Source organism: Lepus europaeus, chromosome 15, assembly GCF_033115175.1.
Source record: "Lepus europaeus isolate LE1 chromosome 15, mLepTim1.pri, whole genome shotgun sequence".
Taxonomy (NCBI): domain Eukaryota; kingdom Metazoa; phylum Chordata; class Mammalia; order Lagomorpha; family Leporidae; genus Lepus; species Lepus europaeus.
In genome coordinates, this window is record NC_084841.1 from 54,205,582 (window position 1) to 54,225,841 (window position 20,260).

At 46.1% G+C, this 20,260-nt stretch overlaps 1 protein-coding gene across 4 annotated transcripts in view; it reads left to right on the forward strand.

Moving 5' to 3' along the window:
• MAST4 (microtubule associated serine/threonine kinase family member 4) overlaps positions 1–20,260 on the forward strand; it is a 634,279-nt gene that overhangs the window by 237,809 nt on the left and 376,210 nt on the right. The gene's annotated exons all lie outside the window — the stretch shown is intronic.

Here is a 20,260-nt window from a genome sequence, read left to right on the forward strand (position 1 = left end):
GAGAAAGCAGTGGAAGATGGACCAAGTCCTTGAGCCCCTGCACCCCCGTGGGAGACCTAGAAGAAGCTCCTGGCCTGGATTGGCGCAGCCAATTAGAGAGTGAACCAGAGGATAGAAGATCTCTCTCTCTCTCTCTCTCTCTCTCTCTCTCTCTCTCTCTCTCTCTCTGCCTCTCCTCTCTCTGTGTAACTCTGACTTTCAAATAAATAAATCTTTAAAAAAAATGGTCCTTTTGGGTTGTTAAACTGTTTGTTCTCTGGTTGCCTCTCCACGTCCCCTTCTTGGCCTGTGCACTGCACTGTGTCAAGGAACTGTTCCCTGATGCTATTGTGTGACTTGTTCTCGTGGAGTCTGGTGACACATAACCCCAGACCTTGAGGTCCCCTAAAACGGGACTCCCTGAGACTGCAGCCGTCAGCCTAGCCAGGCGGAGCTGAGAGGCGCAAGGCTCCAAAGGCGGGGGATACATCCACAGGCACGAGTTGGGACTGCCTAACCCACCCTCCCTCTGCAGGCGGAGAGATCCGACGTCTGCCACTCTCAGGGCCCCAACTTTGAGTTTTATAGTGGTTGCGACATTGTCAATGGCACCAAGTGCCACACTAGCTCGAGAGATCCTTTCTCTCATAGTAGGAACTTTTTTTTTTTTTTTTTTGGAAGCAGGTTCACAAGAGCCTCCAAAAGGAGAAGTGAAAAGTTAATGCCTGCACCACTTGGCTGGTCGTGAGCTGTTTTCCCAAGCTGTCTCTCTCTGGAGTTATTTGGAACATCCCCTGCCTTTCGTGTTGATGAGAAGGCTGTGCTTAGAGCAGAGGGGTGAGCACTGACAGCCCACCAGGAATAATTCCCCTCATCCATCAAGCCCTTGGATTCCTCACCTTGTCAGGGCGGGGAGAGGCTTGGGCTGCACTGAAGGATCCCTTCTTGTCTGACATGTTGAACAGATCTGCATTTGATCTGAAATTAACTAGATGCAGCTGAAGTTACTGGTGGCAACAGTTCTCACTGAAGTCGGATGCTTATAACCTGCAGCTGAGTTATGTCGGCCGCCTGCGCCTACCAGCACTAATAGCAGCTCACTGAGAAAGGGAGATGAGGAATTCGAAATCAGGGAGAGGAAGAGCTTGTCTTTTATCAGGGAGAACTTAATTCAGTTCCCTATCTTAGCGTCTTAGATCCAGTTGATCAGTAGGAAATTTGGGATTAGATAACCTCTGTGTTTATCTTTTATTTTAAAAACTGTTTAGCAATTTTCTATCATAAATTCCCATAGATACTTGAAACAGGATAAAGATCCTGCATAAGAGAACTGTTCTGAACCTCTTGCCTCGAAACATGGAGTTCCTTTTCCCTTTCTTGCATCCAAGTAACTTGTGAGCGCAGGTGCACACGCACACTTTTTCATTTTACACCTCTTCTTTCCCCCCAAGATGTCAGTCTTGGGCTGAGTTTCATATCCCCTTGATTTTCTTGCCTGATTTTAATTTCTTCCTTTGGCTTTCTTCCTAACCTCGTTTTCCTTTTCTGGAGTTCATAACTCTGGCGGTGGGACTCGGGGGCATCCCATGTCTCAGCGGGCGCTCACCTTTCACCCCTGGTGACACAGCTCATTGTTGCTACCTGCACTCTTGTCTTGTCTTCATTTAAAAATAATCTTTTATTTATTTGATCTCTCATGTTCTTTGGATTCCTTGTGCCCTCACTTTCTTCTCACAGAGGAATTTACATTCTTACACCCCTGGGAACTATGGAACACATGGATCTCTGGCTGGGCTTTTCCTTGCTGCCCGCTCTTCAAACAAGGTGGGGACAGACCCCCGGTCCCTGAAGGCACTTGGACCCTCAGGCAGCTGCGTCCCTGGCTGTGAAGGACTTCACAGCCATCCGGGCAGCCTTTTGTGTTGGCTGCATCAATATCAAAGCCGATATCCCTGAGTCTCTCTAGAGGGCAGCATTTACCTCCCTCTTCCCAGAGGCGACACTAGAAAGGATCCCTTGGCTCTCGCCCAAGGATGACGTTGAGTGCTTCAGTTTCCAATGTATTTTAAACTTGGCAGACAGCCCTGAAGTGGAATATCCAGTCTGTCCTTTCCTGCCTTCCCCAGCACTGTCTTCAGTTTGCCGTGTTAGACACCTGAGTCTCATTGTTCAGCCTGGTTCAGTCGCATGCAATTTTGTTGTTAAGAAAGAATATTGTGGCTGGTGCCGCGGCTCACTAGGCTAATCCTCTGCCTGTGGCGCCGGCATCCCGGGGTTCTAGTCCCTGTTGGGGCGCTGGTTCTGTCCAGGTTGCTCCTCTTCCAGTCCAGCTCTCTGCTGTGGCCCAGGAGTGCAGTGGAGGATGGCCCGAGTGCTTGGGCCCTGCACCTGCGTGGGAGACCAGGAGGAAGCACCTGGCTCCTGGCTTTGGATTGGCGCAGTGCGCCGGCCGTAACAGCCATTTGGGGAGTGAACCAACGGAAGGAAGACCTTTCTCTCTGTCTCCCTCTCTCTCACTGTCTAACTCTGCCTGTCAAAAAAAAAAAAAAAAGAAGAAGAAGAAAAGAAAGACTATTGTTCTAAATGCAGCTAGAGGGTTTTTTTTTTTTTAAGTCGTTTCTTAAAACATTTAAAAAATTTGATTTTATTTGAAAGGCAAAGAGGTAGATACAGATAGAGAGCTCTCATCTGCTGGTTCACTTCCCACATGCCGCAAACAGTCAGAACTGTGCCAGGTTGAAGACAGGAGCCCAGAACTCAATTTGGGTCTCCTGTGTAGGTGGTAGAGCTCCAAGTGCCTGAGCTGCCACCTGCTACCTCCCCGGGTGCATGGTAGCAGAAGGCTGGAACTGGAAGCAGAGCTGGGACTTGAACCTAGGCGCTCTGATACAGGATGTCTTCATCCTACACTGCAGTGCCTGGGGTGGAGCCCTGGCTGCGCTGAGGACTCCAGCTTCCTGCTAATGCAGACTCTGGGAGGCAGCAGGTGGGGACTCCAGTGGTTGGGTCCCTGCCTGCCCTGTGGGAGATCTGGACTGAGTTTCTAGCTCCTGGCTGTGGCCTGTCCCAGGCCTGACTATTGTGGGCATTTGGGAAGTGAGCCAGCAGGTGGGCACTCTCTTTGTTTCTCTCTCTCTCTCTGTCTCTCTCAGATAAATTTAAAAAATTGAGTTATATGAAAAAAATTTGTATATATGTAAACACATACACTCACACATACATGCAGGCTCATGTCAAAGAAATTTTGTTTCCTGGCTCAGAGTACTTTACAGATGATGAAGGCTTGAAATCAAGTACAGAATAGTCAGAGTTTTTTTTAAGTATTTATTTATTTATTTAAGAGGTAGAGATACAGATAGAGAGAGGTCTTCCATCCCATGGTTCACTCCCCAAATGGCCGCAAGGCCAGAGCTGGGCAGATCGAAAGCCAGGGGCCAGGAGCTTCTTGTGGGTTTCCTAAGCGGGTGCAGGGCCCAAGCACTTGGGCCATCCTCCACTGCTTTCCCAGGCCATTGCACAGAGCTGGATTGGAAGTAGGGCAGCCAGAACTTGAACCGGCGCCCATATGGGATGCCAGAGCCACAGGTAGTGGCTTTACCACTTTGCCATAGCACTGGCCCCAAGCTTTTAAAATCTAGATGTATGATGGGTTGTGATGTTCAAATTACTTCTTCTTCTTCTTTTTTTTTTTTTGTTAGCCCCTCTAGTCCCCATGACACTGGGGCCTCCTGGGAATCAGGCAAGGCCACATTGTTCGTGTCCTCTGTGTTTACAAGATCAGGGCCAGCCTACAAAGGCACTGCCCCCAGTCCCAGTATGCTCCTCACCCTGCATTTGGAAGTGCCAGGATTCTCACACACTTGTTCTGTCTGCCTTCACGTCGGAGTTCTAGTGCAATTGTGTTCAGTCGGTTTAAACAAACCAAGGAAGAGCTCAGCACGCACATGAGACTGCGCAGGGTGCTGTGGCCCGGGTCAGCCTTTCCTCCACCCCCATGTAAATCAAACCCGAAACAAAGAGATGAGGCAGACTCGGGAATTCAGAAGCATTTTTTGTGCCTTATTGGGAACTAGGCAGGTGTGCTTTTCCTGAAGAGTGTCTTGAAAATGAGACTCGGTAAAGTTTTTCCGGGGGTGGGAGACGTGGCTTCCTGAGTGTTGGGCCAAGCCAGTAACCGAGTGTATATCTCTGCCCTGCCCCATGCCTTCTGCGCTCCTACCTTTGGTGTTGTTTGAAAATGAGTTGTCCAGTCCCCTGCCCCCTCCCCCCATCTCCCCTCCCAAATGTACTGAACCACTTCGGGGTAGGAGGGGGGAAGGTGGGATAACTGCTCTCAGAGGCAGCCATACGCAGAGCCCTTACCACGGTTCTGCTGTGATCACGCATCCAAAATGCTCTTGCCATGTGTCGCTTATCTAGTGCACAAATAGGGCAGCCTTCGTGGTCACCTGTGACACCAGGGCAGATTCAGAGCTGTGTCCTGAGGATTGGCAACTGCTCAGCAACGGCTCTGTAGCATCCTCATCCAGGGCTGGTCATTCTGGGGAGGAGGCGAGGAGGGAGTCACTGTGTTGAAGGGGTCTTTCTTTGTGGCTGCTGATTTATGTGTTTTAAAAGTATGTTTATTTGAGGGGCCGGCGCTGTGGCATAGTGGGTACAACTGCCACCTGCAGTGCCAGTATCACGTATGGGTGCCAGTTTGAGTCCCGACTGTTCCACTTCTGGTCCAGCTCTCTTCTATGGCCTGGGAAAGCAGTACAGGATGGCCCACATCCTTGGGCCCCTGTGTCTGTGTTGGGCACCTGGCAGAAGCTCCTGGCTCCTGGCTTTGGATCGGTGCAGCCATCTAGGGAGTGACCCAGTGGATAGAAGACCCCTGTCTCTCTGCCTCTGCCTCTCTCTAACTCTGCCTTCAAATGAATGAACAAATCTTTTTTAAAAAGTTTATTTATTTGAAATGGAGAGAGAGAGAGGGAGAGGGAAGGGAGGGAATGATTATCTTTGATCCACTGGTTCACTTCCCAGGTTCCTGCTATGGTTAGGCTGCAGCCAGGAGCCTGGAACTCCCTCTTGGTTTCCCACATGGGTGTCAAAGAGCCAGCCATGTCCTGCAGCCTCCTAGAGTGCACACCAGCAGGAAGCCCTGTAGGGGACTTGATCACAGGCACTCCAATATGGGACGGGGCGGGGGGTGTTTTAGCCCCATCCTTGCCCATTTACATTTTAACAGTAACATTTTTTAAACACAGCAAAGTATGACAAGGAAAAATTAAGTAGCCCACAATATGCACCTGTTGACACTTTTACAAAAAATCATAAATGGATAATACCAGAAAACACTAAGGATACAGAAGAGTATAAAATAAAAAGTGATTCACTTCTTCTTCCTCACCTGCCTCTTTAAAGACAATCATTGCTCTTTGTTTCATATTAGTTGTTCCAGGAAACAAAAGCACACACACACACACACACATATATATATATATATATATATATATATATATATAAATTTTATAGAGTACTTGAGCCTTGCTTTTCCACTTAATTTGAAGTTGTGTTACAGCTGCACTTAAAAGTCTGTGGCATGCTGTGAACACGCCATCGTGTAAACTGCCTGACCCCTCCCCCAGTAGGACCTGTTTGAACGTCCTGTAACCAGCTGTGGCCTGGCTGCTGGCTGGGGTGAGGATGCTGTTGCACACTTATTTTAGTTGTAGTTGTGGGTGAGGACTGTCATTGCCGGATCCGATCAGGATGACGTAGAGTAAGTGCATTGTGTCACAGGAGGTGTGAGCTGTTGTGACAAATACACTCGGAGTCCTCACTGGCTGATCATCACAGCAGTATTTCTCCCTTAGCGACGGCTGGGTTCTAAACCACGCAGTTGTTTGGGCACTCAGGCCAACAAGTTCTGTCATCTTGATGTCACTACCAAGATCTCCCTGGGAGCCAACACCCAAGTTTATGGGGGGAAGATGGTGGCAGGGGATGTGTTAATGTGGCAGGTCTTAAAGACTAGCCCACATGTGCCCATATTCTGTTGTCCAGACCTGAGTCTTGTGACCACAGCCAACAACAGGGGAGGCTGGGAAGTGCATTCTGTGAACTTAGAAGCCAAAGGAAATGGCTATGATAAATGTAGCCAGAAACATGAATGGGAGTGCCCCCTAAGCAAGGCTTGTCACCAAAAGAGTTGCATCTGGGCTGCTTTGTCTTCCTGTGCTGTTGCTGGAATTGGGTCCGAGAACTCATCGTTCTAGAAGGGTGCTCTCCCCTCTATTCTCAATCCTTTATTCTCTCCAAGTTCACAGTTCTTTAATGCCTGTCATAGCATATGGGCCCTGTGCAGAGAGCTCAATCTGAGGGGCTGAGCTTGTGAGGACAAGGAAGAGAGCAGGGTGGGGTGAGGTAGTTTGTGCTGTGTCTCCCTAAGGACTTTGCTGCGAGAGCAGGAGTCACAATAACACTGCGGTCACTTTATACAACGTCTGTATTACCCACTCCCTGTGTTCATCGTGTGTGACTGTTTGCTGGGACAGCCTCACTGGGGGCTTGCCAGGTGCTGGCTTTGCAGAATAGAGGAGGACCAGGCACGCACAGGAGCTGGGCGGAAGCCCAGGGACTCTGCCAGGCAGAAGTGGCTCCTGTTGGCCTTTCTGAACCACCACCTGGGCTCCCTCCCAGCTGGGCTGTGAGCGCAGGAGAGAGAGAGATGTCAGTAACGGTCCGTTGCCCCTTGGCTCTGCTGCTCAGGAGTCCCAGCCTGGCTGTGGTAAGGAATAAACAGTTGGTGGCCACACGTAGCTTGGTCATCGGAGAATTAGTGAAGACAGCAGTTGTATACTTCTCTGAATTAGCACTTGTTTTTTTTAATGGTACTCTAGTAGGGTGGATTAAAGAAGAAAAGGCAGTTATATTCTCAGTACGTAGACATCTTTTCAACATGAGAAACAAATCCTTAAAAGACTTGTAAATGTGCTTGCATTTTAACTGAGAACATAATCCAGGAAATGCACGCCCTCCCGCTCCCCCCAAGCCCCATGCCCACCCACTTCCTTTGCCACTCTTCTTTGTGTTTATTCAAGTAAAGTGGATGCATTTCTGAGCTTGGGAAAGCCTCAGAGCGTTTCTGATGTCTTGATAGAACATAGAATACCTTCTGGGCAGGTTAACATCTGTTATCTTAAGCATTTTGGTAGTCAGTCATGTCAGGGGAGTGTAATGTGGTGAACATCTTGATTTTGCCATCTGTTGGGTCCTAGTGCAGTCGTGTGCAGACGGGGTGAATGGCCACGTCCAAAGCGATGTAAAAGACCTGTTCCCTCTCAGATGATGAAGGTGTTACCTGCTCTGTGAATAATGGTGCCTGCCAGGATTCCGGACACTGCGCTCAGACAGAGGAAAAGATATTAAAAAGATAGCAGCAAAGACAACAGGGACAGACAGAGAGCCTGGCGACGTTAACAATCAATACTGGAATTGTGTGCCTTTGCTAGAATTTATCATGGCATCTCCGAGGCTTTCACAGAGGAGCTCCCTGATTTTACAAATGAAGCAGTTGATGGCTAACGGTAAACTGCCCCCTACCCACTGTGTACAGCTGTGTTAGGTCAGGAGACAGAGAATGGTAAAAAGCCAAGTGAAAGGCTGGGGTGGGCTGGTTGGGTAATGGTGTGATCTTATGCGGTAGAGTTCCATCGATAATTATCATTGCAATACAGCCAGTGGGTACCCAGCCGGCCGCTGAGCTGCACTCCACCAGGAAGTATGCCAAGGAGACAATCAATAGAAGATATATTCCTGAAAATTAATATTCTGCTGCTGAATTATTTTTATTGATTCAGGGATTTTGAAAATAGCCTTGGATAGTTTTATGAACAAAAGCCTGCGTATTTCCTGAGCACAGAACCAAAATAACAGAGGAAATCCCATCTCTTACCCAAGCCCTGGAGACAAGGCTCAGGGAACGTAAAACTTGCCTGGCGTGTCCTTGGAGGGCCCCACCTGTGTTTGCTTAGAGCTTTATTTGCCATGCTCAGATCCTCGCTCTGATAGAACCCACGTGTCCACAGTAGTCAGAGGAATCATGAACGCTGTAGTCTACATACATGGAAGAACAGAGATGCTTGCAGTGTGTGAGGTGGGCCTGAGCTGTGGGTTGGGGGCTGTCGGGTTGAGGGTGGCAAGGGGAATTGGGGGAATTTGGCTTGCTCTGAAGGGCTGCCCTGTCGCATGCCCTTGGTGTGCAGTGATGGCTGGCCGCTGCGGGGGATGTCAGCGGGGGTGGGGAGCTGCTGCCCTTGACCATGCTTGGCTGCCTCCTCCTCCTCCCTCTGCTCTGCTTCCCCTTTTGGTGTCCCTACCTCTCTCGCGGAGACGTGCACATTATTCATGGCGGGTTAGAAAGTTAGTGCCGGTAAGCAGCAGCTTTGCTGGAACACAGTTTATGCATCCCGGAAAGGATGGGTTGGTTGAGAATCCTGGCTTCCAGCTCGGCGGTGGGACCATGCTGCGGTTCCCCCCGGATTCCCTGCCCTTACTGAAGCCGTTCCTGGAAGATGTTAATGAGAACTCTTTCGCGTTCTGAGAGTTCCTACAGAGGTCTTAGTTCCTAGCAAGATGTTCCTAGCAAATATGTATCTTTCAGGTTAATTTATTTGAAAGGCAGAGTGACAGAGGGAGACAGAGAGAGGTATCTTCCATCCACTGGGTCACCTACCAAATGGCTGCGATGGCCAGAGCTGGGAAGGAAAGTCTTTCAGTTTTGTGATGTGACCTGGCCTAGTAACAAATTATGAAATGAAAATGCCTGCTTCTGATCTGTGTGCCCCTCATTAACACGATGGCATTTGAGAGAGGCTGAGAATTGGCTGCTGTGCCTCCTCAGCGCTTGGGAGCTACAAGTGGGTCATCAGCAGGGAGGGAGGGAGGCAGTCACCTTCCTTGCGGCCTCAAGGGAGCAGTGTCCTCTTGTGGGTCATTCCTGACCTTTGGTTGAGCAGCCATAGATATGCAAAAGAAGCCAGCACGCCCTGTCCAGTCTTTCCCAGAGTTGCTTTGTAGAGCAGGTACACCCTGGGTTTCTCCTGTGGATCCCCCTCTAAGGAGTTGATTAAAAGCCCTGAAACAGAGCCAAGGTGAAGGACACCGATGCTGGTGGTATTTTGTCCACTAGGTGGTGCATCAGCAAACCTCCTTGTCGACGGATGGAAGTGGTGGAGGATATCTAAGACTGCTCGGAAAGTCAGCTGGGAAAAAAACAATCAGAGTACATAACACTCTTTCTCTCCGTGTCAGGAAATGACAAGGAAGAACTTTTTAAAAGCTAATAGACTTGTTGAAATAAAAATGCTTTCAGATGGCACATGGAGACTTTCCCCGCAGTAGCTGGGTTCCAGTGCACTGATATCAGTCAGAGAAGCTGCTTCTCTTGATAGTATTTTGAGTTTTAGTGAATAATGTATAGGAGACATCTTGGCAACCCAGGTTTCTAAGTTAGAATTATATTCAAAAGATGGTGCATGCTTGAGCTGGAGAAATTCCTCCTAGTAACACATATGTATGGAACATATTGATCAGAACTTCTTGTAGAAGGGGTAGACTTCTGGAATGTATAATCAATAACTCTCACTGCCTGTGCAATGAGACTCCACAGCTAAATGAGTAACTGTGCTCACCGTGGGTTAGTTGCAGTTTTGTACTCACAAATGGTTAGATGCTTCCTTAGAAACCTGTGCATTTTCACTTTTTAACACAATGAAAATTGAGTAGGAAAATTAGTAACACTTAAAACATGTAGTTCAGAAGGAAGTAAGAACTTAAAAAAATCCTGGTTTCTGGTCAAGAATGGGGATTTCATTGTATTTTTTTTCTTAAGAAATCTATAGTGTTGCTTTGCAAAGTGAATCAGATTTAACCTGCTCGTTCTGTCTGGACACACATGCATGTACGGGGCTCTCTTTAGAGGACAGTTACAGAATACAGTTAGCAGGCTCCTCACAGCTGCTCTCACCTGCCTTTCTGAGGAGAGTGGTGACAGGTTCTCAAGGTTGTCAGGTGAGCTGTGAAATCATTGCCAGAGTTCAAGTAGCAGTGGAGCAACCCCAAGAAAGGAAAGATGGAGGGTCCTGGTGGCTTTTAATCATTGAGTCCTGCAACATTGTTAGGAGACAGATGGGACTTGCTGGACTCCATTCTGGACAAGATTGTGGAAGACAGATCTTGTCCTTCCAGGAATACGCTAGTCTTTGGTGCAAAGAGATAGTGGTCACGTTCTTCTATGGCCGTGGGAATTACTGTCTCCTTTCCCTTCCCGTCACCTCTTTCTTCCCCTCCCCTTTCTCAGGTTGTGTAATTACTTATGGAAAGGATGACAGGAACATGGTAGGAAGAGGCGCTCAAGCCTTTTGGGTGTGTAAGCTGTTTTCTGTAAGAGTGTGGTTCTAAGTGTCAGGAGGAGGGATCCACGTTGTGGGCTCTGGTTTCGTGCACTGGTACAGGTTTCACCCATACAAGGCTGACTGTGGTTGGGCCAGACCCACCCAGTCCTGGCTGCCATCTCACTGCCTCTCCGACAGCACCTTGACCTGTGTTTGTCTTGGCCTGTGCTGTTGACTGCACTTGGCTGCTTCTACCAGCTCAGAGGCCTCCCTTCATTTAGACCATTGCTTCCTCAGCTTGTCTGCGCACTGGAATCGCCTGCAGAGCTTTGGAAGCTCTGGTGGCTGGGGCTGCCCCTCCGGACTGTGGTTTCACTGGTTTGGGTGTGGTCCTGCTTTTTGGGATTTGTACAGGATCCTCCAGGGATTCTAATGTGCAGATCAATGTGAGAACTGATGTTTGGGACTCAGTCTTCCCCCGCTTCTCTATGCTCCCCAAGTTCCTTCCTCAGCACCTCGGTAGCCCCTCCGTAGCTTGTAGCTTGTGTGTATTGCCCCTGGGTCTGCACTTACTTCCCTGTCTTTTGTGTATTGGGATGTCTTGGGACCCCATGACTGCCGTCAGATGGGATTGAGTCTTTTTCCTCTGTCTGTTCCCCACATCCATCGTGGTGCCCTGTACAGAGTAGATGCTTGGTGATTTGGTTTTTAAAACAAGAGAATAGAAAAATGGCAATCCAATAATTTAAACAAACCAGTCCATGCACTTGTGGCTTGGGCCCTTGTGATTGCCCAGACAGCTGCTTCTTCCTTTGCTTGAAGAGCATGGATTCCCTAACCTTCTGTCTTTGATGCAACGGTAAGTATATGAAATTAAAGAGGAATCTGTCTGCAGCGAGGTGTTAGCCTGAGTCACAAAAGCCAGCTTTAGATAAGGATACAAAGGAGGGCTGAGCCTGAATTCAATAGCGCTCAGGGAAGTGAGTGCTAAGTGTGGTCCATTTCCACCCACCTTACTCAGGGAATATCAGTTTATCTAATTGGTGATAATCTGGTCAATTTATCGTAGCATTAAAAATGCAAATTAGTTACCATACCAAAATATTCACTGACATGCCTGAGACTTTTTAAATTTTATTTTCTTTTATGTGGTGATAATGGGAGGCGTAATTGTTAATGTTTGATTCTAGCAAAATGCAATTAGTTTCTGTGAAACACATTGAGCATTAATGATATCATTAAGATTAATGAATATAAATGAATGAGCGGGGGACTTCAGACAGAACATAGTGACTTTGTATCAGTCTGTAAAACCTGAGATAGATTTCCTTGTTTTTTTTTTTTTTTTTTTTTGAGGATAATGTGCTAGAGCTGCTATCGAATTCTTCTATAGACCAGAGAGAAAATAAATCTAAGAAATTAAATTAGCTACCAGAAAAGGATCAACAATTTTTTAAATATTTATTGCCGTATTTTGGGAAGTCTGTTATAAATTGATTTTGGTTAAAGAAAGTTGTCCTTTAGTTTCACTTTAAGAACTATTGTGGAGACAGCTTGAATAGACATCTCCTGCTCCTGTATATGCACGAGAGCATGTATATTTTTGTGTACTTAAAGTGTCATAAATCATTGCTCAGTAGCATTAGATATAACTTTACAGTATCATTATATATTCCAGACATGCATCGCATTTATAATTTTATAAATATCAAGAAAACTAGGTAAGTGGTTATGTTCCTTGAGCTGAGATACAGCAGAGCAGGGGGGAAGACTGCTCCTCACCACCTTGGGGAAGAGGGTCTGCAGTGTGGCGCAGTGGGTTAAGCCACGACTTTGGTGCTCTGACATGAGATGCCAGGATCCTGTCTGAGTCCTAGCTGCTGTGCTTCCCATCTACAGGGAGATCTGGCTGGAGTTCTTAGCTCCTGGCTTTTGGGGCCATCTGGGGAGTGACCCAGTGGATGGAGATCTCTCTGTGTCTTTCCTTCTCTCTGTCACTCTGTCATATAAGTACATCTTTTGGAAGGGTCACAGACTAAATGTATAACATGAGCCCGGGGTTACAGGGTGTTTGGAGTACTGATGCATGACTATACAAGGGAACTTCAAAAAGTTCATGGAACATGGCAGTAAAGGGCAAGTGTATTTTGGTGCAAAAAATGTTGAAATCTGTGCATACATGGGTTTTCAAAAACTTCACATAAAAGGTATACTGTGAAACGACTATGCATGGATTTCAAAATTTTTTTCTGCACCAAAATGTACTTATTTTCCTTGAACATTTTGAATTCCCCTCTTATGTTTTTTATAGCATTGAGAAACTGTCAATAACAGTGAAAAGCAGAACAGATTGAAGTGTGGTCTGTGCACTTGGGATTTAAACATTGTGTTTTCTGAATCCTCTCGTTCTACTAGCTAGATATAAATACCGTGTGCTCAGCGGTGCTGACTGTGACTTTTGCTTAGGCACGTTTCCTTGGTCTGATCTTCATTCATGTGGGCCTTTCTCTGTCTACGTGCCTGTGTATAGTCAAGTATGCCGCACCTGGTTTACGTGTTTGTTTGTAAGTTTTGCAGGGTAGCCCTGGTCCTTGAATTGCTGTTGGAGTCCTGGTGGGGTGGGTCACAAAAGTGTAGGAGGAAAGGGAGGTTTTCTGGATCATGGTTGCTGCCTGGTCCCTGGGCCCCCGATCTGATACACCCGAACTCCCTTGTTAGCTCTGGCTTTTTGCTGTTCTCATGACCTTGGGCCTTTTCTTCACCTCATTGTCTGACTTTCCTCATTGGTAAATTGAACCAGTCTCTGCCCTTTCTACTTCACAAGGAACTGATGAGGATTAATGAGATAGAATCTGGAGCCCATTCGATGTCTCTCGGAAGAGTACATTGCAGTGATGCGGGAAGACAGAGTTGATATGGAAGCCGAGTGGGACTACATTGCTTACCGTGTTGTACGATTCAGTCCCCAGGAATCCTTAGTTCTCTTTCAGCTGTAAACTGGTTGGCAGGTGGCAACCCTGGCTCTGTTTGTGTCTTCAGTGGGTGACCTGTTAGTGCAGGATGGTAGAAAGAGCACATGGGACACTAGTGGCATGACAATCAGGATCCGTGCCTCTAGACTTGCCTACCAGACATCTAGTTACTTTTAAAAATCCTTTTTATATGTGAAGAGACTTCAAAATGTATGTGGACAATGGAATTCAAAGCTAAGTTTATTTTGGTGTGAACATGTTTGAAATCCATGCGTAGGAGGGGGGCCTTCAAAGAGTTTTTGAAGATTGTATCTTAGAAAAAAATTTGCATGGATTTCAATTCTTTTTTCTTTTTTTGTGGCCCAATCAACTTTTTTGTTGTTGTTCCACGGACTTTCTGAAGCTCCTCTTGTATCTCTCTGATCTCTTTGGCTGTTCAGCATCTGTAACCTAGCTGAATGTGCAGGATGCAAAGCAGGTCAGTTCATGGGCCCAGGGTTAGCTGTGTATCACTTAGAGATGAAGGGACATAATTGAAAAAAAAATATTGGCACAATTTCCAATTGTCAGATCTTCATAAATGCTCTCATATGAAACAAATGAAGTTGTATTACCCAGTTTTATTAGAAATGCTATATTTTGTTGGATTCGTGTCTTTGCACAGTGGAGAATATTTTCCTGCTGTGATTGATGTTAGGGCATTTATGAGGATAGTCTGCTATATTTCATATGTATATGAGGGTGTCATTGTTAAAATGTTCAAAAGAAAATTATGTATGTGATTTATATTTTATTATTTCCTCCTAGGATGTAATTTTTTCAATACCATGATTCCTGTCATAGTGTCAGTAGTGATTTGATGGCTAATATGCCAGAAATAATTAGATAAAAGAAGGTGATGCAAACGTCAAGGCAATATAGCTTTCTTGTGAAGAGCCTTAAGCAAACTCATGCATGTTACATAGTGCAGGTCTTCAGCATTGCAAGCGGGCTGGAAAACGGAGCTGAATGCGGGAAGCGTGGGATGCAGCCCGTTTCATAGGCGCCTGCTTGCTGCTGACCCCGCCTGCATTTTTTTTTTTTTTTTTTTTTTTTTGCTGAAAGAGACGCATTTTAGAAATTGCTACTCTTTGGATAAATTCTGGCTTTGGGGTATTGTCAGTGGGAAGGCGTTAGATCCTCTTTTCTTTTGAGTGGGGATGGAAGCCTGCTCTTTGTTTTCTCCTTCCTGACAGGTTTAAGTCTTTTTCTTGGGTGGGAAAAAAGAGACCCATCCAGTGTGAACTGCTGTTTCTTTACTTTGGTTAACCTTGGAGGTCAGAACTTGATTTTACAATGCCAATAGACTATTTAAAAATACAGACAAAGATCACGGGTTGTCTCAGTGTTTGTTCAGTATAGTCTCTCCTGGCCCTTTAAATTGAATGGAACCCATTTTGAGGTTTTTTTTTAATCTTTGAGCACCAATCACAATGGAAATATATATCTGGTTCATGTTTATGCTACTTCAATAAATGGCAAATATCTGTAAAGATTAGATAGTAAGAACATTAGGTGGTAATATTGTATGATAGCATTAGCATTAGTAATAAATATTAGCGTCAACCTTAGCCAAGTGTTTAACCTGTTCTCATCTCCGAGTTAGCATTACTACTGTAGAGCTGTTTCAGGCACACACAACTTCCGCTCATCACTGGTTTCTGAGCCCTTGGAGACTGAGGAGGAGGAAGGGCTGATGGGAAACCTCAGCCCCAAACATAAACCTGGAGCCTTGAAGCCAGGTACCGGGTAGCTGAGCAGCTGTATAAAGCAGATGTTCTGCGAGATGGTCATGGCCAAGAGAAAGGCGAGTCAGGAGCCGTGGCTGTGCCACAGCGAGAGGGAGCTGGTGTCCCCGGGGTGGGGCCCTAGGCTGATCTTACTCTGAGGATCGTGGGACCAGCTGCCCAGTTTCCTAATAGGTCACCTCTTCTCCAGCTTCCTGCTCCAGCCCATAATGACATCTTCATAATACAGTTGAGAAACAGAAGCTTTAGGAAATTAAGGGACTTTCCCAGCCTACCTGGCATCTTGTTGGCAGAGCCTGAGTCAGCTCTCAAGGCAAATAGTTTTCCATATGCTGGGGAGGAGCCATGGCTTCCAGGAAAGGAAGGGGGAGACGGCAGGGCTGGGATTCCCCCTGCTTGCTTCTTCCCAGCACTGCTCAGAATGGGAGACCAGCCTTGCCCTGCAACATTTCGCCAAAAGGAGAGTGATTGAAGGAGGCGCCTTTGACGGGACATTCCAGCAAAAGCACCGGAGTCGAAATCAAAGAGCTGCCCAGCCCCTTGACACGGCCACTGAGAGGGGGCCCCTGGCTATGTGGAATTTGCTTAATTGTGAATAAATGGGGTTCTATTTAGAACTGTGTGATCTTGGAGTCAGGAGGATGAACAGTTGTTCAAATCCAGCACTGGATGCCCAAAAACATCCTGTTAGAAAGTAGAGGCCACCTCCTATAGCTTTCTCTGTCTGGACTTCTTCCTCGTTCCCCTCTTGCCAGATGGGGCTCTCCAGCTTCTCCCCTGAAGAAGCTGAGACCTCATTCTCTCTCTTTTAGAGACACAAGGCCTGTAGATTTTGGGGTTCCAAATGCTCTTTCTGGTGTGTTCTGACCACTGACAGCTTATGATGAGATCGTTGTTTCCTTAGGAGCTGAAGAATTTATACATGTCTCATGTTTTTGTGTAAACCATGACAGGCAATAGAGCATCGTGGTTAGAACCCAAACCCTGCAGTCCACCTGGTCAGGGTTGGCACCCCAGGTCTCCCTATGCTTGGCTTTGTAGTCTAAGGAAGTTAGGTGTCTTGTCTGTGTGTAGTTTTTCTCATCTGTACAATGGGGATAGGATACCTCTCCTTAGGGCTGTTCTGAGGATTCAGTGAGCTGACTCCTCTACATACTGAAAGCAGGGAAGGGCACATAGCAGGTGATCAATGAATATTGCTAATTATTGCTGACTCTAAGAAATGGAACATGGAGGGGGAAAGTGTATTTTAATAAATCTTACAGCTGTGTTGGTCATTAGCGCTTTACCACGTACGTTGACACAGAGGTATGATTATCATCGCAGTAATGGACACGTGTATGTATTTTCCCCTTTGTGCCTCTTTATAACTTTTACATTACTTTTTTTTTTTTTAAATATACATTCATTGGCCACTAGCAGTTATCTTGTCAACAGTAAAAATAACTTGTGGGTGAATGGAGGGATTTGTCCACTTGAGCACATTGACTTACCTTGTGAATGAGTATGTGTGGGAGTCTTAAAAATGTTTGTGGAGAATGTGTAGTATGCAAAAAACAGGGCATGGATTCTAAATTTTTGCACCAAAATAAACTTATGTTTTAGTTCCATTTCCATGAACTTTTTGAAACCCTCTTGGATTGCACAGACATAGGAAGTTATGGTCTGAGATGTTTAGGTAGCCAGTAAGATCCAGTGGTTAATGCTTTTTTTTTTTTTTTTTTAAGATTTTATTTGTTTATTTGAGAGGTGGAGTTATAGACAGTGAGAAAGGTCTTCCATGTACTGATCTACTTCCCAAATGGCTGCAACTATAGGAGCTGGGCCGATCCAAAGCCAGGAGCCAGGAGCTTCTTCTGGGTCTCCCATGTGAGTGCAGGGGCCCAAGCACTTAGGCCATCCTCTACTGCTTTCCCAGGCCATAGCAGAGAGCTGGATCGGAAGAGGAACTGTCAGGACACAAACCAGCGCCCATATGAGATGCCGGCACTGCAGGCAGAGGATTAACCCACTGCCCCACAGTACCGGCCCCAGTTAACGCTTCTTGTGGCTGTTGTTCTACCTTAGCCACACTTACTCCAGAGAACATTTAGAGCAAAAGCCACCCCCAGGCTGTGGCGAATGTGTTGAAGTCGCATTCCTCACACAGGAGAACTCTGGGGGGATGAGAGGCACAGCCCACACTGCTTTCCCTTCTGTCTCTGGCTGAGATGGCGGCAGAAGCGTCCTTTTCCACTGGGGTGCATCCTTTCCATGGCCCTCAGATTTGAGAAGCTGAAAGACCAGAGCTGCTGGGCAGGGCTGACTCGAATTGCACAGTGGAGTGGAATGGAAAGGTTGGGTTTGGAAATGGCACACACCTTTGTGTTGTGAAAACCCGTTTACAACGGGACATTTCCTCTGTGAACATTCAATTGCGGATGCAAAATGAGTACCATCAGAAGATACAGGTCCCAGGATACGGTGTTTGGCACTCCTTAAGACACTGCATGAGATACTTGCCTTCCATATTGGGGTGCCTGAGTTCAAGTCCCTGTTCAGTTCCTGATTCCAGTTGCCTGCCATCATGTACCCTGGGAGGAGATAGGTGGCGATTCAAGTACTTGGGTTCCTGCCTCCCTTGTGGGAGATTGGACAGAGTTCCCAGTTCCAGCTTCAGCCGTGACCCTGGCCCAAACGTTTCGGGAATTTGGGGAATGAATCAGTGATGGCTGCTCTATCTCTCTGTCACTATCTCCCTGCTTCTCAAATACATAAATAAATTTTTAAAAAGAAGACATATTTACTTTAGCGTGACCCATGTAGAGTAACAGAGAGAAGTAACTTGCTTCTAAATGTGTGGAATCTGACCACACAGATCAAGTGATAAACCTGTATCCTTACAGCAAGCAGTATCATTGTATGTGATTACTACAGAAATCTCAATTGACAGCTTTGGGAAAATGTGGGCAAATAAACCCTGTCTTCTTCCTCTCCTTTTTCTTAGTTGGGATACAGAATTGTTTGTTTCCATGAATCATTTGATTGAAATAGTTGTTAAAGTTAAAACTTGACTTGGATCATAGTGGTCATGGATTTTGAGTAGTCCAGGAAGCAAATTATGCCTATAATAAAGAGGACATGTAGTGAACCTGTAGAGACGGTTTTTTAAAGTCAAATACCACAAAGCCCCTGGCTTTTGATTACAATTAATAACAAAGGCTGCCAGATTTTATTATTTGAATACATAAGTAAAAGCATTCCACGTTGAGGTTGGTACTTTGTAAATTGACTCACAATATTGTGAACGTATCCCATGAAGGTGTAAAATTGCCGGAAAAAATGAGTTTATTAATGGAAATTAGGCTGGATCCTAATTATTACCTGTGAATAGTGTCATCATGTGAAGTTTTTATTGCATTTTAACACATGGCTTATCTTGATGAGCAAATATATTGCGAAGGGTAAATGTAGCCATTTTCCTTTTACTATTCCCTCCACTGAGCCATTATTGCTTGATGTTATTTTACAGCAGCCTTTCATTTTTGTCCCAAATGTTTTTGCCTCTGGCTGGTTTTATTTCTTTAAAACGTATGTGTATCACTTCTCAACGTGATACATGTTGACAGGTAATCGATATTTTTCATAGTAGATTTGATGGTGCAGTGGTCATAATCCTCATCTTAGACTTAGTTAGCGGTGGCATACCAAACTAGATTTTATCTCCAAATAGTCTTTTGTTGAGAAATGTACTCTTCCTCTGCAGCCCCATTCCTTTCTGCCACACCCACACCCCAAGCACTGGCGTTGAGAAGTGCCTGGGACACAGGCCATCCACTTACCTGGCATGCTCCTCGGCTGACTTTGTGACCGTTTGTCCTCCACAAGGCTTCTGATTGGACTTCCCGCAACCGTACTGGATTGGCCAGATAAGAGGCTTCTGGACTGTCTGCGTAGTAGTTTTTCTTTTCTTTTTTTTTTTTTTTTCCTCTTGGCTACCTGTGATCCTTATTTCAGGGGAATGTGTTTTCCTTACTCTTCCCCCAGGGTCCCAGGGTCCATAAGGACCTCAAGATTGGCTTTTGCTTTTAAAATGTGAGCTGCTGGGGTCAAGGATTTTTTTTTTTTTTTTAACTAAAATCCATCAGGATTCTTCCTGCCTCTGGGGGCAGAGAAAGTCGGCACCGAAGTTGGTAAGCACACTGATGCGCTGGTCAAGGCTTGTCCCAGATGGCTGCCCACACTCAGGGAGCTTCCTGTGCTCTTTCAGAAGGGGAAGTGGTTGCCATTCCCTTTGTTTTCCTTGGAGACCCAGGTCTTTGTAGAAGAGTCAAGTGGGGGGCGGAGGGGGGCTATTTTCTCTGTACTTTGGAGGGTTGCCACAAACAGCAAGCCCATCGCCCCTGTTCTCCACTAGCTTTTTCTTCTCATTATTCTTTTGACCTTCACTTTCAACAAACACTTACGGGTTTTAAAAATCCCTTAAAAAATGACACTAGAATATGTTGGACCCTGTCACTGGAGCAGTGACTAATTTTGCTCAGCCTTTTTCTTTTCTTCTTTGAGAGATGGCATTCCTCCACTTACAGATGAGAGCTAAAAATTCTCTGGGGCTTTCTCCCTGAAGTGGTATCAACTGAACAAGTCTAAGTGGAAAAGCCCCTGGCGGTCCCTCAGCCAGGGGTGGCGGCGCTTGACAAGGTTTCTCTCTGTTCCTCTGATGTATGCCAAGACCGTTTGGGAACGTGAAATGCCATCAATTTTCCTCAGTGGTTAGATTCATAAATCCTTGAGCTATTTTTAATGACATGATCTAATCAATTGATAGCAAGCCTAATAGTGTGTTGACAGCCTGAGAGAGACGGAAAGCCAGTGGAATAGCAGGTGAATGGAGGAGCCCCCAGATACTTCCCTCCCTTCCCCTCCCCTCCCCTCCCCTCTCTTCCCCCACAGTTGAAAATCTTTGGCTCTCTGGATTGGGGAAAATCCAGGAATGACTGATATTTTCTTTAAAAAAAAACCAAAAAACAAAAAACACATTGTGTGCCTGCCTTCCGTCTACCTTTCCTTCAAGAACAAATTTGATGGATGGAGTGAGGGAGAGGATGTTTATTAGACGAACTGGGGCTGATCCTCGGGACCAAGCTATTCTCTCAATTTAAAG